This window comes from Nelumbo nucifera, chromosome 1, assembly GCF_055504915.1.
Source record: "Nelumbo nucifera cultivar China Antique chromosome 1, China Antique-T2T, whole genome shotgun sequence".
Classification (NCBI taxonomy): domain Eukaryota; kingdom Viridiplantae; phylum Streptophyta; class Magnoliopsida; order Proteales; family Nelumbonaceae; genus Nelumbo; species Nelumbo nucifera.
Genome location: NC_142649.1, coordinates 124,493,854 through 124,503,926, shown reverse-complemented (window position 1 = coordinate 124,503,926; position 10,073 = coordinate 124,493,854). Strand labels below are relative to the sequence as shown.

The 10,073-nt window shown below is 35.9% G+C and overlaps 1 long non-coding RNA gene across 1 annotated transcript; it reads left to right on the top strand.

Annotated features, from left to right (window-relative positions):
• Positions 1 to 677: 677 nt before the first annotated feature.
• LOC104609730 (uncharacterized) lies at positions 678 to 3,991 on the top strand. Its single transcript, XR_016080086.1, has 2 exons — positions 678 to 1,717; positions 2,914 to 3,991. It is a non-coding gene; the product is annotated as an uncharacterized LOC104609730 (long non-coding RNA).
• The last annotated feature ends 6,082 nt before the right edge of the window (positions 3,992 to 10,073 follow it).

The following is a 10,073-nucleotide window of genomic DNA, read 5'->3' as shown; positions in this document are numbered from 1 at the left end:
TATGTATTTGCACTTAGGCTGTTCGTTTGCGGTGCAAATCTGAACCATATACAATTTTTGCACCTGGTTCAGTTTTGTATCCATTTGTTTGTAACTATTATTTTTGCATTGCAATCTGATGCAAAATTTGTATTTTTTTTTTTTTGGTCTCATTGCACTAACAATGCACATTTTTGCATCCTAAACGTTGTATGCAAAATTTGTACATCTCTCCTACAATTCTTTCTCATATAAAGTGGGAGTCGCATCATCTTGCTTCTTACCTCACTCCCCAAATCAATAATCCCTCCTATCTCATTTTCTTTCGTATTAGGAACACATCTTTTCTTCTCTTGAACAAGAGAAGTCAAATCTGGAGTAAAAATAACTTACAATTTGCACAACTTATTTGCACTTGCATGCATTTACACAAGTTTGGATCTATTCACAACAAAAACTGTTCCAACATGATCTGTCTCCACACACGACAGACATGGCGAGCCCCGTCTCATTGGGAGATGTATACACATCATGTTAGAAGTGTATCACTACTGTATTGGGGCAGTTCTTTTTTTTTTTTTTTGGTGAGCAGATTCCAACTCAATTTGCACCGGTGCAAATTTTATTTGGACTGGCATTCATTTGTTTTAAGCATGAACGTGTTTGATTCGCAGGAAAGCCTACATACGCTACAGCAATTGAATTTGATTTGCACATATGGGCCTAATGGTTATAGGTTAGCTGGACCTTCCTGTGACTTGGCCTAGGTTTGAAGAATTGACACCCACAAATGAATGGGTCCCAGCCAAGACATTGGTTATCTCAGGAATGATCGTTGTCGGCAGACTGTATCATCTGGAATTTATCCTTACGACTTCACTTGTTTAAAATTGTTCACTATCCCATTACACCATGACCCTGTAAGATCAGGCGGTTATGATCTAATCTTCCGAACATAACTTTTTCTTCGCGAGATCTACGTGATAAGACCCAACTGATGGTGGATCAGATGACTCAAGCATATGGGACAGGTGGCAAGTTATGGGCCATTCTATACGAGTGGACGTGGACGTGGATGTGGAGAATATGGTTCACAGTGTTGGAGCGCATGTGCGGACAGGACTGCCTCGACTCGATTCTTTTGGAGTGCGGTCAGGGCTTATCTTCGAATGGGAGATGCCACGCGAACGCCATCGGTTGCGGAGGAGAGAGAGAGTGTGTCCTATTGACGCGATAAAAACTTAAAAGCGTTGTGGACTATATCCACGTACGATCAATAGTTTCTTCATTGTCTATTGTCCATCTTTACCCTAAATCCCCTGCCATCAGAAAGAATAAAATAGATAAGAGAGAGTCAGAGTCCTATTACAATTCTTCCCAGAGAAACAAACAGAGAGAAGATAGACTATAAAAATAACGGAAAAGTACGGACAGGCACAATGCAGATTTCTGATTTCCACTGCAGAATAATTCCATGCCGTCCCTAACGTCTCTGGTGACGCTGCTATCACTGCTAGGGAGGGTCGTGTTTTGCTTGGCTGAAGCCGCGGCTGATTTCTTTACTCGGAGGTTTTGAACGGGGTTTCATCTGTTTTCTTTTTCATCTTTTCTAATTTCGGGGGTCTATAAGTCTATGTTTATTTTTATGTTCCATTCGTTCATGCAATCAATCTCATCACTGAGCCGGCCTGAAGCAAAGATTCAATAAAGACGAAGCATTTAGGCGATTAGGTTCCAGGTGAGGGATAATAATTTCATTGTTCAGTTTAACATTCCTTCCTCCTTGTGATTAGAATGCCTCGCTCATTACAATACGCTTCCATCCACTTTTATCTCTTTGAACTAAAACCCAATAAGAATCTCTTACTCTTAATTTTCTTTTCTTTTATTGCTCTTTACTTTTCCGCCCTGGAGGGGGTTAAATTGATCTGGTTTAACAGGGGCCCGAGAATGGCCGAATTTGGGAAGACGCAGTGGGGCGCGTTTTCTTGAGAAGTTTTCATTCTTTCACATAAAAGATGGAATAAATTAATTTTGCATCCCAATAAGAGAAAGGAAGAAAGCGTGATTAAGATTAATTTCATATAGTAATTGCTTCTTTCAATTTTGCATGTAGCAGAGGATGATGGGGGGAGGAGGATCAATTATCCATACAAGAGACCTTGAGAATTGAGATCCCCGCAAAAATTATCCCTAGAAATTCTTTTTTTTTTTTTTGTCCGTCCCTATTATTTTTTATTTTATTAATCACGATAATTATGAAGGTCTTAATGAAGTTCTGGTTGGTACAGTACAAATCTCAAAACTTTGACAAATTCAATCGTTTATTAACTGAAACAGCGAAACTTTTGATCAAGAAGGTACTCTCATTTATGATTTATTCATTCAAAATTTCAAAATCAAATCCTTACAGGATGAGAGAACGAATACTTGTTTCTTACGAAAAGAAAAAGTCCCCCGAGTTCCCAGTTCCTGATTTCCACATATTTTCGGTATACCACCCAGTTACGTATTCTTGCCCCTTCACGTATTTTGTTAACGTGGGATTCTTCAAAGTCTGGAAACAGAGGAGATCAATAGCGTTGACAAAAAACCCAATTTGTATTTGCTATATCCGATGAAGAAATATTTGCATCATGATCATATGACAGTTGTCCCTTGCATTTATTAAACGAGAACCCAAGCTCCAAAATTAAAAGAAAGAGTTCTATGGTCGGAGGAAGTTTTATAGGAAGATATTTAAAGAATTTAATCATTTATTATTACTAAGAATTAGGTATTGCCGTATTGTTATTCGTCATCTTAAACAGTGAATTTGGAGCCCAACATGAAAAAAATAAAAAATAAAAAAAAAGGACTAGCTATTACGTAGTTTTATTGTATACCCTGTTCAGAATTCAGATCTGTAATTCAGTTTTAATTATCATGTTTCAGGAAACAAATAAAAGCTAGCTACAACAAATGAGAAAAGCGACAAGAGGGTTTGTTAAGAAGCCCAGGCCAAAGAGATGGCCAAGAAGATGGCAGGCAAGGAGAGAACCCCATCATTTCACCACGACAAATAAGTTGAAGAAAGCACAGTATCAGTATGCCCTCCTCCATGTCCCCAGCGCTCCACTTAACACCACGTCCTACATTATCAAAGCCAAGGAAACAAACCACCACCCTGTCACCTCTTCTTCTCCCCTTCACAACGATTCCGATGGGTTACATTTATCTTCTTTCTACGGCTATGGCTCCATGAAAGGACTTCTGGGGTTGTGCCAATGGAGCGAAGAAACAGGCGAGTCAGTCTCATCGAGCTGTAAGAGAGTGGAACAGGAAGAAGAGGAAGAGGAGGGAATGATGGATGGTCTGGTGCATTGGCAGCCACAGAAGAACTCTAGCAGGATCATTATACCAAAATTACTAGCTCTAAGGATCAGGAAACAAGGAGATCAAATTGCACATCTGGAAGAAGATAGCCTGATGATGAAGGAGAGGGTGATGTGCCTGGAAAGAGAACTGGACGGACTTAAACACAGGGTCAAGATACTTGAACTTACCAATCATGCAATGAGCGTTGTCCGTGTTTGTTCTTGCGACGCCTCTTCTGCTTAAAGAGTTAAAAGAGTTAGATATATTTATCCGTTCATTAAATTACTACTTCTACCTGATATTTGATTTACATATTTTGCCAAGTGGAAAGAACGGATGACATGGCAGGTTTAGGAAATATGTGGACTCATTTTGTTGGGCAAACATATCATCTAGAAAGTCGTGTAAGAGAGAATTAATTATATGACGGATGCATATGGTCTCAGCCCAGGGCTCTAATTAAGCCAGAACGGGCTTATTAGCTATGGCTGGCAGGTTTTCTTGATCGAACCCATGGGTGTCAATTTGACTGGATTTGGTCCAATCCGATCCAGTCCAATGTGAATCCATTACAAATAGGCCAGGTCCAATCCAATTCAATGAATATTTTATACTATTTTGGACCGGTTTAATTCAATGTTTGGACTTTTCAATCTATTCAAATTTGTTTTAATTTAGATTAATTCTAACCTAAAGTTGGTTCATTCACACCTATATTCTTATCTTCTATCAATGGACCAAATATTGGCTCAATCCAACTCAATCCAATATAAATGTATTAAGGAAGGATCAGGTCCAATCTAATAAATATTTTGGGCCATTAAATTTGGACTAATCCAATTCAATGTCTTGTTGGTTCATCCAATTCGTCTAAATTGATTTTGGTTTGAATGGGATCCAATCCAAAATCAGTCCATTAACACCCCTACCCATCATATGTGATTGTGAAGTGTAAAGCATTCATTCCCCAGTCACCACCCAGGCCCAGGTGTCTCCAAACCAGTCCGGATCTGTGGACCACAAAATGCTGTGCATAATACCAGACAATGGAACATGGGAACATCTCCTATTCTCATGGGGAGATGTTCCCAAGACTCCATTTGAGAAGAGTACAAATGTAAATGCAGTCATTTACATGAACCATGCATATTTGTATTTATACTCTTCTCAAAAACTAGTTCAATGTATATACATGCATTCTGGTTCATTTTTGTAGGCATTAAATGCATTCATATTAAAAATAAAATAATCACGAATCCTAGGACATTTTTACATTCAAAATAAGAGAAAAGTTTGCATGGAAAAAATATATCCAAACTTTTGCACTCAAAATTGGTCAATGTAAAAAAGTGTTTAATCTTTGAAGTTTTGTTTGTACTCATCATAGATAAATATTTTTGTGTTTGTATTCTTCCCAAATAAAGCCTTAGGCTGTATTTGTTGCATTTGTACTGTTGTAAATGTATTTTAATTCTGGTCCACTTTTGCTTCAGATTTGACATTATCTTTGTGTTTGTCAAAAATAAATATAGGAAGTAAAATGGTGTGACCCCACCTTATGCAAAAGAGTGAAAGTAGGAGGGTTACTTTTATTTGTTTGGGAGTGAGGTAGAAGCAAAGATGATGTGGTCCTCACTTTATATCATAGAGAAAATTGACATAGGAGGAAGGTGGTGCAAATTTTGCACCAGTTTTTGAGATGCAAAATCATGGGGAAGATTGATTAGGATGTCAGAAAGACATAATACCGGAAAAAAAAAAAAAAAAAAACTTACAACCAATCAACCGGCATCATAAAAATAGTAATCAATCAGGTGGGTCTTCATAAAATTCATGGGGGGTATTGATTAATCCAACCTAAGGTGTAGTCGAACCAGACACGTAGCAGATAGTCCTTCCAACTTGGATGAAGCCGAGGTGGAAAGATGAAGTGATGCACCGAACAGATCTACAGACAAAAGAAAGTCAGAGGTTTCCGAGGATGGCACGCACTCCAATACTCAAGTCAGTAAGAGGGTGAATTCGGTCAAGCCAAGCTAGTCCGATCCAAGGAAGAGATATGAGAGCTAGAGAGTGAAGGACCTGAGAGATACCCAAACATATGCCTTAAAATACCCAAGTGTTGTGCTTCACTTGGACATGCTCTTCATGGAGTTTTAGGGAAGAGGTCGCCCACCGAGGTCTTCGAAAGGCAGGGGTGTCTATCCGTAGGAGATGGCACTTGTCAAATTTTAGAAAGAGTATGACTCACATTCAAATATGGTTAAAATTTATCTACGATAACTCTATTTTGAAAGACCATACAAACCTCCTAATTTTTGGATTTCATCATCTTGCCATGAAATGAATTTTTTATCCTTGTATGTTTGTTTGATTAACCATTGATTTCCAACCAATGGCAAAGCCAAAAATTTTCTTTTGGGGATCAAGTTAAACAAGAAAACGAGATAGGAATTAAAAGAAGTAGGGTTTGGGAGGAAATGGGCTGAGAAGGTTTGGGTTTACTTTATATTTTTTAAAGAAAACAATAAATATTTTTTTAATTTTGGGAGTTGGAGAGCATTAGAGATTGATGTGTTACATTTTAGTTCAAGTTTTGAGGGGGCCAAAGACCCACTGTTATGTTTTGACCTAGCCTCCTCTTATAAATAACATTTATAACAAAAAGTTTGGGGGCCAAGGACCCCTACCCACTATTTTCAAAATCGGACCGGAAAAATTAGGAACCGGTCACCTAACTGGTTCTGCTTTCCTCCAAAAACTGTTTTTTTCTTCAAAACCGTTGATTTTGGTCAGCAAATCGCTGAACCGGCCCGTTAATCATTTGAACTGTTCGAACGGTTTTGACCGTTTTACAATTTTTTTAATTTTTTTAAGGTTTTATATTGTTTTTGTCAGAACGGGCCAGACGTTTGGGTCGAACGATTGGACCATTCGAACTGGTAACCGAACCCCTGACCGGTTCGATCACCGGTTCATTTTTAAAAACCATGCCCCCACCAATATACTTGGCTCCGCCCCTGGTTCCAACACTGTTCAACATCTATCCATCTCAGGCTCAACCTCAAACCAGTTATCAATTTATCTCTAAAGAACCGAGAGACTAATCTACCTCTTGACCCCAAATTCTTGCTTCTTTATAAGTCATCCTTCTAATTGCTAAAAAAAAAAGGTAAAATATAAAAATCTCCCTTGAAATTTCTAACAATCATAAAAACCTTTCCTGTAATTTCATTTTAACAAATACCACCCTGAACTTTTGAGAAACTCGACAAAAATCTCCCTTTTGCCACTTTCTCAAACACAAACTGTTAGACACTGATGCACTAGTTTTTTTCTAAATACCCATTATATCCTTTTATAAATTATTTTACATACAAAATTACTAAAATAACCTTATTTTAACTTGACAAAAACCTCTTTTTAATGGTCATATTCGAATGTTTTTGTTGAATTGAAGTAGTTTTATTTCAGTATTTTTGTATAAAATAATTTAAAAAAGGGTAAAATGGGTATTTGAAAAAAAATGGTGAATCGGTCTAACGTTTTCCATCTGGGGAAGTAACGGAAAGGAGGTTTTTGTCTAGTTTTTCAAAAGTTCAGAGAGGTATTTGTTAAAATGAAACTATAGGGGAGGTTTTTATGATTGTCAGAAACTTCAGGAAAGGTTTTTATATTTTACCAAAAAAAAAAAAAAAGATGTTGAACATGTTAACTTACAATATTGATAGGATGGGTTTGAAAATGAATCAGAAATTTAGTTTTGTTGTGAATAGCGACTTTCATTTACTACTATTGGGGCAAAAAAACCTAAATGCTAGTTGATACAGCCAAATCGACAACTAGTAGGAAGTCCCCTAGAGGCAGCTAACTTGATTGAGCCAGATGCTACGTATGGTCGAGTTGATCAGAATCCCAATGTTAATGCATTCATTGCAAACCCATTGCCTACGACCAATGGCGTAGCCAGTAATTTTTTCCAGTGGGGTCATTTAAAAATTTGTATCAAAAATATTTTCATATATTAAATAATTTGTCTAAAAGTAAAAAATAAAATAAAATTTTTAAAATACAAATATAAGAAAAAAAAAGCTTAATACATTAATCAAACTATTTCAATAAAAACTAATAAATGCCACTTTACAATTGTCCTCAATGATTGTATATCTTAAAACAAAAATAAATAAATATAAGTATAAAAAAATAATTCCAAAAGGAAAAATTGAAAGCATATATAATTAAGTGAACTACACAATTTTATACTTGTAATGTTTATAATTAAATTAATGTGGTGCGCTATTGGTTTTAACTTTATAACAAGTCTTGCATCAAAAAACAAGAAAGTTACATTAAAAACTCTTATGCATAAGATATATGAGAGGGCTATTCTATTGGAATTGTAGATTTCTTTTGAAGCTTCTCCTTTTGTTTTTGTTTCATCTAATGTTAAAACCCAAGGGATTTTTGTCTTTTGTGTTTTTTATCCAACAACTAAAGCTCATGCTTCTTGATCCCACACCCTTTTAATAGGCTAACCCACTCTTTAATATTTATATTAATCCCACACCCTTTTAAGTTTTCGTTTAATTTCATTGGAGAGTGTGGGGTCAATATGAAAAAATGGCTCAAAATAATACCTCTACAGATATACTTGGCATTTTTTCAACTTCAATAGGATCAATTGACAAGTGAACCGAGCTCCGATCACGTGTGAGTGACACACCTATTCTTGAATGACACTTTTTTGAAACCCTCATTCGTGTAAGGATATTACATTGAATATTATACACAAAATACACGGAAAATCTCACTTCATCTCCTATCTTGTTTCATTGAGCTCTTCAACTCATCATATCTATTATTAGCATTACTGACATAACCATTAGAGCCCACACCTCTAAAATATCACCTTGGGGTCTCTAACATTCTTTTTCTTATCATAGGTGCCATAAAAACTGAGGTTACACCCTCTCATCCAAAGATCTCCAGCAATTTTCCAATTCTATCCATGTTGCAAATTTTGGTACCATCATAATCAAAGGAAAATCCCTTTGATTGCAAATACAAATTTCTAGTCGTTATAATATAGTTACATCTTGCATACGTGTTCAAATAGGTAATAATTCCAATCACTCGTGTAATTGGGCCTTCTATTCTAAACACGTGGATAACCACACAGGAGATAATTCTAAGGTAATTTACTTTGTATAAAAACTTGGGAGTAAAATTGGCACAGTATGAAAAGAAATCATGTTGAAAGAAACTTCAAATAAAAGAGTAAAAGTTGAAATAAACAGGAAGAAGAATTCTTCACTGAATACTTAAGAAAAAATCAATATAAAACTATCATAGTTTTGTCTTAGCCACTCTTTATATAGACTTACACACCCTTATGAATCCTAAGAGGAAGTTTTCTAATGTGTGATAATAGAATTTTACTAAATCTCCTCAAATATAAAATCTTCATTAAACAAAAATTTGGAAATCACGATCTAATCGCTAGCTTAGTAACTACGAACTAAGATAGGAGTTTCGTGTTGATGCTAATTTAATAAATTCAAACTAAGATAGAAATTCCTTATTGGCTTTAGCTTGGTAATTAATTACTCGGTTGGATTAGTAACGTCGTCCCAACTTCTTATGTGTCTTGGAGTGGTCCCAACATGCACAGAACTTATTATCTTTTTTTTTCTATATTGCATCAGCCTCCCCCTATACATACTAAAATGGGTCTTCAAAAGCGAACTTTATAAATGTTTACTCAGTTGGTCCAAATCCCGTAGTACAACAGAAATAGACAAATTTAAATGTCTTAAGTAAGAAACAAATTATTAAAAAGGATTTTATAGATTTAAACAAGGGGAAATTCCTTAAACTACCCTTAAGATTTAAGAAATGGACTAACTCTAACTCTACATTTTAAGTGTTTAGAAATTGCCTTAAAGACCCCCCAAGTTTTTGACAATCATTAGCATTCATTAATGGAAAAATTGAAAAAACTATTTTACCCTTCATTCTTAAAATTTTCAAAATGGAAACATTTGAATAAACATCTAGTTGCTTTGTTTTTTACTTTTTAAAAATGGAAGGAAGAGAGACGAAGCTCTTAGCGCATAGACAACTAAGGACATGTCACAACTCCAATGTCCTGAAACTCCAGTAGGAATGGCAATAGGGTGGGAACCATATTCCTCATCCCCAACCTCAACAGCGATAAAAGTTATACTTCATCCCCAATCCTCAACAAAGATGGGTTCACCGTAGGGACTCAAATCCCCATATTTTTTTAATTAAAAGTATTTTTAGAAAATAGATTTACTTAAAATAATGAAAATTTTAAAATATAAAAAAAATAAATATGTTTCAATGTATAATATAAATAATATCATATATATATATAGGACTTCATTCCCATCCCCGATCGTCTGCACCCCTGTCAAGGTAATCTCCATCCCTGACCCATCAGGTCAAGAAGGCCAGTTACCTGATGGGGATTGGGAAAATTGCCATCCCTCAACTCCAACGACCACAACACTGATATCTGCAACCTCTTTGCATTCACCAAATTACAATAACACCTAAAGCAAGGAGAGCTTCATTTGCTTGAATAAAAGGGAGACCTGTGAAAGGGAACTTGGTGTCATAAACCTATAACATTTTTATATCAAGCCTTTTAATTGCCCTTGCTGGTTGATATAAAAACGGGAACACCATATTACAACAACCGGTGAAGGGAC